Source organism: Salminus brasiliensis, chromosome 7 (assembly GCF_030463535.1).
Source record: "Salminus brasiliensis chromosome 7, fSalBra1.hap2, whole genome shotgun sequence".
Taxonomy (NCBI): domain Eukaryota; kingdom Metazoa; phylum Chordata; class Actinopteri; order Characiformes; family Bryconidae; genus Salminus; species Salminus brasiliensis.
This window is the reverse complement of record NC_132884.1, coordinates 35787480-35793479: the sequence shown is the minus strand read 5'-3', so window position 1 is coordinate 35793479 and position 6000 is coordinate 35787480. Positions and strand designations below refer to the sequence as shown.

The 6000-nt window shown below is 43.6% G+C and overlaps 1 protein-coding gene and 1 non-coding gene across 11 annotated transcripts in view; both read left to right on the top strand.

Moving 5' to 3' along the window:
• Window positions 1-484: 484 nt before the first annotated feature.
• ralgapb (Ral GTPase activating protein non-catalytic subunit beta) overlaps window positions 485-6000 on the top strand; it is a 44420-nt gene continuing 38904 nt past the window's right edge. For all 10 annotated transcript variants that reach the window (XM_072684786.1, XM_072684787.1, XM_072684788.1 and 7 more), the window contains exon 1: window positions 485-623. The gene's annotated coding sequence lies outside the window, so the exon portion shown is untranslated. The remainder of the gene's footprint in view (window positions 624-6000) is intronic.
• Window positions 4315-4475, top strand: LOC140560469 (U1 spliceosomal RNA). Its single transcript, XR_011979971.1, has one exon. It is a non-coding gene; the product is annotated as a U1 spliceosomal RNA (small nuclear RNA).

Genomic DNA, 6000 nt, shown 5'->3' with positions numbered 1-6000 from the left:
TTCATTGTTCCTTCGGAAATCAAGGCTATTAAATGTTTATCCTGCTTTTGTTGGAGAAACAGTCTCTACTGTCCAGGAAAGGCTACAATGTTGTAAAACATTGCTGTGAAGATTTGATTGCATTCATCAACAGGAGTGCTAGTAAGGTGAGGATGTTGGATGGTCATCACCCCACCCCACCTCATCCTCAACTCCCCAACTCATCCCAAATGTAAAAGCATTACTCCAGAGAACACAGTTCCACTGCTCCACAGCTCAGGCCTGGGGGGCTTTATACCCCTCTAGCCCACACCTGGCATAGCCATGGTGCCAATGGGATCATGTTTCTCTGCTCCAGAGAGTCCTATTAACCTATATTTAACCATACAGACATTCATTCCTTATTTTTTAGTTTTTAATTCCTACTACTGTGGACTTCTTCCTCAGCTGCATGAGTCTAGTGGATTTGCCTCCCCCTGCAGGTGACTTCTCCTCGACGCTGCAGCCAAACCCTACCGCTGGATGACGATGGGAAGGAGGACCTGATCCAGCTAGTTAGTGACAAAGATGCTGCAAAGTTTCCCCCGTTTCTCCAGACACAACTCTTGAAAAGCTACGAGCGTTTGCTATGACACCCAAAGCAGGTAAATGTGACCTGACTGCTGTCTTCGGTTGTGGCTGTGCGGCCGGGCTGTGTGTGTCGCCTGCCAGATTGTCCCGCATTGCGGCCTACAACAACACAGGCGAGGGGGGCGAGCTAGCAGTGTGGGACCGGAGAGAGGAGTTCACCGTGCGGCTCGGTTGCTCCTCTTTGGCTGGTTCTTATTAAAGACGGTCTGGGACAGTCCTCTGTACCGTCGCTAGTTTAGAAAGTGGGCGCTGTTTTGAAGCCTGATCGGCGCTCGAGCTGTCAGTTCATGTGATTGATCAACCAGGGCTCGCGGTGGAGCTAACGCTAACGCTAACGCTAGTGCTAGTGCTAGCGCTAGCTACTAACACAGCAACTGGGCAGCGTCGTTTGCTAAAGCTGGGAGGACAGGGATTTAGGATGACATGTGGACACGTTTATGTTGACGATTAACTCTTCAATTCATGACCACTTTTGTCTGATCCCAGAACAGCCGCTGTGAATATTCGTCTAGGCGAATTTCAGCAAGGAAGCCCCGTTAGCTTGCCAGCTAGCTAGCTAGCTATCTGACACAGCTATGCGATTAAAGGTGTCTTTCGAAGAAAACGTGAGGTTTGAGTATGTCAGCAATATCTGTAGCTTAATGATAACTAAATTATCTTAAAAAATAGGTCATGGTTCAGCTTGTTGAGCAGCAAGGAGTTGTAGTGTTTTGTAGCATTTGCTAGCTTAGAGGCTAATCTGCTAACTAGCGCAGGCTACGGAAGTCCTGGCTACCTGTCTACAGTGTTTCAGCAAGCTGGCTGCCTCAAAGACTCACAATCCAAGTTTATTTGTCATATACATGCACTATCTGTCCAAATATTTGTGGACACCCCTTCTAATGGATGCATTTTGCTACTTTGAGTTGCACCCATTGCCGACACAGCTTGTCTAGTCCCTGTAGAGAAGGACTGCCAATAGAATAGGACTGTCTGGAGGAGATAAACATGGACCTGTAGGGATGCATATACATGCTGCCTAATGTCAGGCGTGGGCTAGAGGGGTATACAGCCCACCAGCATTGAGCTGTGAGGCAGTGGGAGAACTGTGTTCTCTGGAATGATGATGATGATGATGATGATGGTGCTCCATCCAATACTTTTGGGATGAGTTGAGGAGTTGGGGATGAGGTGGGGTGGGGTGGTGATCATTCAACATCCTGACCTCACTAACGCTCTTGGTGCTGAATGCAATCAGATCCTCACAGCAATTCGCCTCTGCCTTTTTCCCTGGAAACTAGAAAGTAGTTACTCCAACAAATGGAGCATGATTTAAAAAAAATCCCTTGAGTTTGAAACAAACAATGAATTAACAGGTGTCCCAATACTTTTGTCTCATAGTGTGTCGATTTGATTATTGATTTTATTATTTGTGTGTGTGTGTGTGTGTGTGTGTGGAGGTTATGGTGATTTAACAGGCTGAGGACATGCTAAACACTCACTGCTGTGTGTCAGGGGTCTGTAGACGTCCATTAGGCTCTGTCACAGGACTTGAACAGGAGTTTGGTTCTAGTATTCACTCACGTTTCTGGTTGTGTGAAGATCAGCCTGAGATAGGAATGTCTGGAAAGATTCTGGAGAATGTCTGTAACGTCAGTCCATCCTTTGTTTTGATAAGTTCATCCTGGGCTCTGAGCTTAGCTGCACGCCGTTCCACTGGAGCAACTAAAGCCGTGTTCTGTCTCTGTGCAGCTGGACGGGGCTGTGATGTTGAATTGTGATTAACGGTGATTAGTTCGTCTCTATTTATAGTCAGGATGAACGTCTGCGGTTTGTCAAATGGCCCAGTTGTCAAACAGCGCATCTGAGACTAAACACAGATGTAGTATTTTAAGTAGAATGATTGATAAGCAGGTATGTTTGATTTGGACAGAATGTGGGTTAAGTTTGGGAGGTTTGTACATTTGGGGAAGTGAAGATCATCTGCATGATTATTGCAGTAGTAAATGATATTAGCTTGATCCAGATTCACTTATGAGCTTCCACATGTGAGCATTAGAGCTGTACCCAACAGCGCTCAGCTCCCTTGATGGTAATATAATTATCTAATTGACTGACTGGGATAGTTACTGATATTACTGGATGATCATTTATAGTGATAACTATATTCTGCCCCGATAGCATGCAGCACTGGTAACATCCAGTGGTTCTTTGTATTGATTTGGCTAGATCTCTCTACCAGAGATCAGAGGCTAAGTATACAAAAGCTTTCCTCTGAAAAAAACCTTAAGATGCTTCCCAAATGCAATTTAAACATAAAAATATGTTATTTTGTTAAACTTCCTGCAAAAAGAAGGAAAAACTGAATTAGAGAGACACCAATAGAATAGGACTCTCTGGAGCAGATAAACATGATCCTACTGGCATCTTGCTGGGCTAGAGGGGTATAAAGCCCCCCAGCATTGGGCTGTAGAGAAGTGGAAGAACTGTGTTCTCTGGAATGATGGTTAGGGCTCCATCCAATACTTTTGGGAAGAGTTGGGGAGTCTGGGATGATGAGGTGGGTTGATGATCATCCAACATTCAGACCTCACTAACACTCCTGTCGCTGAATGCAATCAAATTCTCACAGCAATGCTCCACCAAAATCTCGTAGAAAGCCTTCTTACCCGGATAGTAGAGACAGTTACTCCAACAAAAGCCGGCTTTTTAAAATACCCTTTTGTTTTTGTTGTTTGGAACAGTAGATGAGCAGGTGTCCAAATACTTTAGTCTCATGGTTTGTCTGACAGGCTCTAACGGTGTGAAATTGATATGATTATTGAAAAGGTCACAGTCTGTTTGTGTTTTTACAGTAGTGTGTGGTGGTTAACTGGCTGAGGATGTGATGGAAACACTCACTGTTGTGTGTCAGTGGTCTGTGGAAGTCCATCTTAGGCAGTCAGATCCTCACAGCAATGCTTTTCCCAAAATCTATCAGAAAGCCTTCTTCCCTGGACAGTAGAGACAAGGAATGAGCAGGTACTTTACAGTACCTTAAGAACAATGGGCCTTATTCACCAAACTCTTCATGAGGACGGTAGGTGAATAAGGTCCATCGTTATTGGAAACGTTATTTCTTCTTAAAACCCACTTATGCAGTGTTTATGAATATTTTGACATTAACAGGTGTTGCCTTATTTGGGATTTCTTCAGTTTAGGAGGACAGTGGTCTATGGCTATCATTATAGGAGTGGAGCTGTGAATAATTCTGCTCGTCTTCTGTACCATTTATAATAATTCCAAGTGTTGTTTATTGTATTTTTATATAATGTAGGCATGCACCGATCCATCTTTTTCTGTTCCGATACAGGTTACCGATACATGAACTTACATGCATATTGATCGATACCCGATACAATCCGATACCATTGTTTAATTAATAAACCCTATACCTTTCCATGTGGGAGAGACTTAAGGCATCAGGATTGACGTAATCATTACTAACTACAATAAACTATAGCAACTGAACACGGATATAACTGAACCCAGGGCATGCTGGTTAGATAGGGGGAGTCTTGCTGTTTATGATATGTGGATGTGGATGTCTGTAGGTTACTCTGATCCTGGGCTATAAAGCCTAGATTACGGGCGGTGCAAACATCGGGTTTTGTGAATGGATCGGTCCTTTGGATCTGACTAATTAGCCGATACCTGATCCTAGTATCGGATCAGTGCATCCCTAATATACTTACCTGGCAGGGGAGATACCATGATCAAGAAGGTGGTTCACCCAGGGTGAGGCTCAGCCATTGTACTCCGTTTGTGCTGACCCCTGCAAATTCCCCAAATGTGGGAATCTCGACTGCATAATTTCTGGTAGTGGGGGACTGCGTTGGCGCTCTACAGGGCAGTGGTGGCTCAGCGGTTAGAGCGCCGGGATATCGATAACAGGGTTGTGGGTTCGATTCCCAGGCTCGGCAAGCTGCCACTGTTGGGCCCTTGAGCAAGGCCCTTTACTCTGCTCCCCGGGCGCTGGAGTTGGCTGCCCACCGCTCTGGGTGTGTGTGTGTGTACTCACTGCCCCTAACACACGTGTGTGTGTGTGTGAGTGTGTGTTCACTACTAGATGGGTTAAATGCGGAGGACAGTGACAAATACGTGCACCTTTACCTTTAATGTATGTATTTAATTTGTTTATCATTTTAAATAAGAATGTGTGATCTCTTCATTTGTGTGCATTATTTCAGCTATACCATAAATTATGATTTACCCCACATGAAGCACTCCTCATCACACCTGAGTACACAGAGGATTGCAAATGCCAGCATTACTCTAATGATCAATAAACCACTCATTTACACGTGCAGCCCTGATTCACACTTGTATACCTTGTTGTTATTCAGTGATTGTGTGTTGATCAGGTTTAAGCTGGTTTAAGACAGACTGCATGGGTGCAGTGAATGAAGCTTACCTCCAGCCCAGGAAGAATATCTTTATCTTTCATTTGTCTCACTGCTATGTGGAATGCTGTGCCCGTGGCACTGTGTGTGTGTGTGTGTGTGTGTGGAGGTTATGGTGATTTAACAGGCTGAGGACATGCTAAACACTCACTGTTGTGTGTCAGGGGTCTGTAGACGTCCATTAGGCTCTGTCACAGGACTTGAACAGGAGTTTGCCCGTGGCACTGTGCGGTTAATCAGTTGCAAATAAAGGTCATTGCTGTGCACAGGACTAGGTGTTTATTTGTCTCGCCCTCATGAATGAACCAGAAGTTATTGTTGAAATACTTAGTTCCTCAGTTCACATGACCGGCCTGTTTGTGCAAGGTGAACAGGGGCAGAGGATGGGATGGACTGTTCCTTGTTGTCAAAACATGGTAATGCCTTGTTTGGTTTGTTGTGCCCTGCAAATCAGCAGTGGGAGCAGAGTTGTGCTATACCAGTTGGAGTTGGATGGACTGCGATGTAAAATGAGCAAAACTGACTAACAGTGTGTGGAATAGTGTATTGGCATTGGTGTATTGGCATTGATACTGGAAATATAGATTTTTTTTTATTATTATTATTTTTGTTTTACATAAAAACATTATTGTTTTTTTCATACTTTGTTATAAAACCAAATGTTTAAACAACCAGTAAAAGCACTTTTTGTTTCTAAACTGGTATTTGGTATTTGTATATGTGAGTTTTAAGCACTAGTTAAAAACTGTTTAGTAAATCTTAGCAAGATAATTCTTCCCTACCTGCATGTGTTTCTGCATTGAGGACATTTACAACTTTTCAAATGTGCAGTTCCTCAACCAGTAAATGCTGCTTTGTCAAGCTCAAGCTCATCTTATTTGTAATATATAATATATATAAAAAAGTACAACCTATATAAAAGTGGAGCGCTATAAATATCAGGATTTATTGCCGTCTATTGAGTATTGAA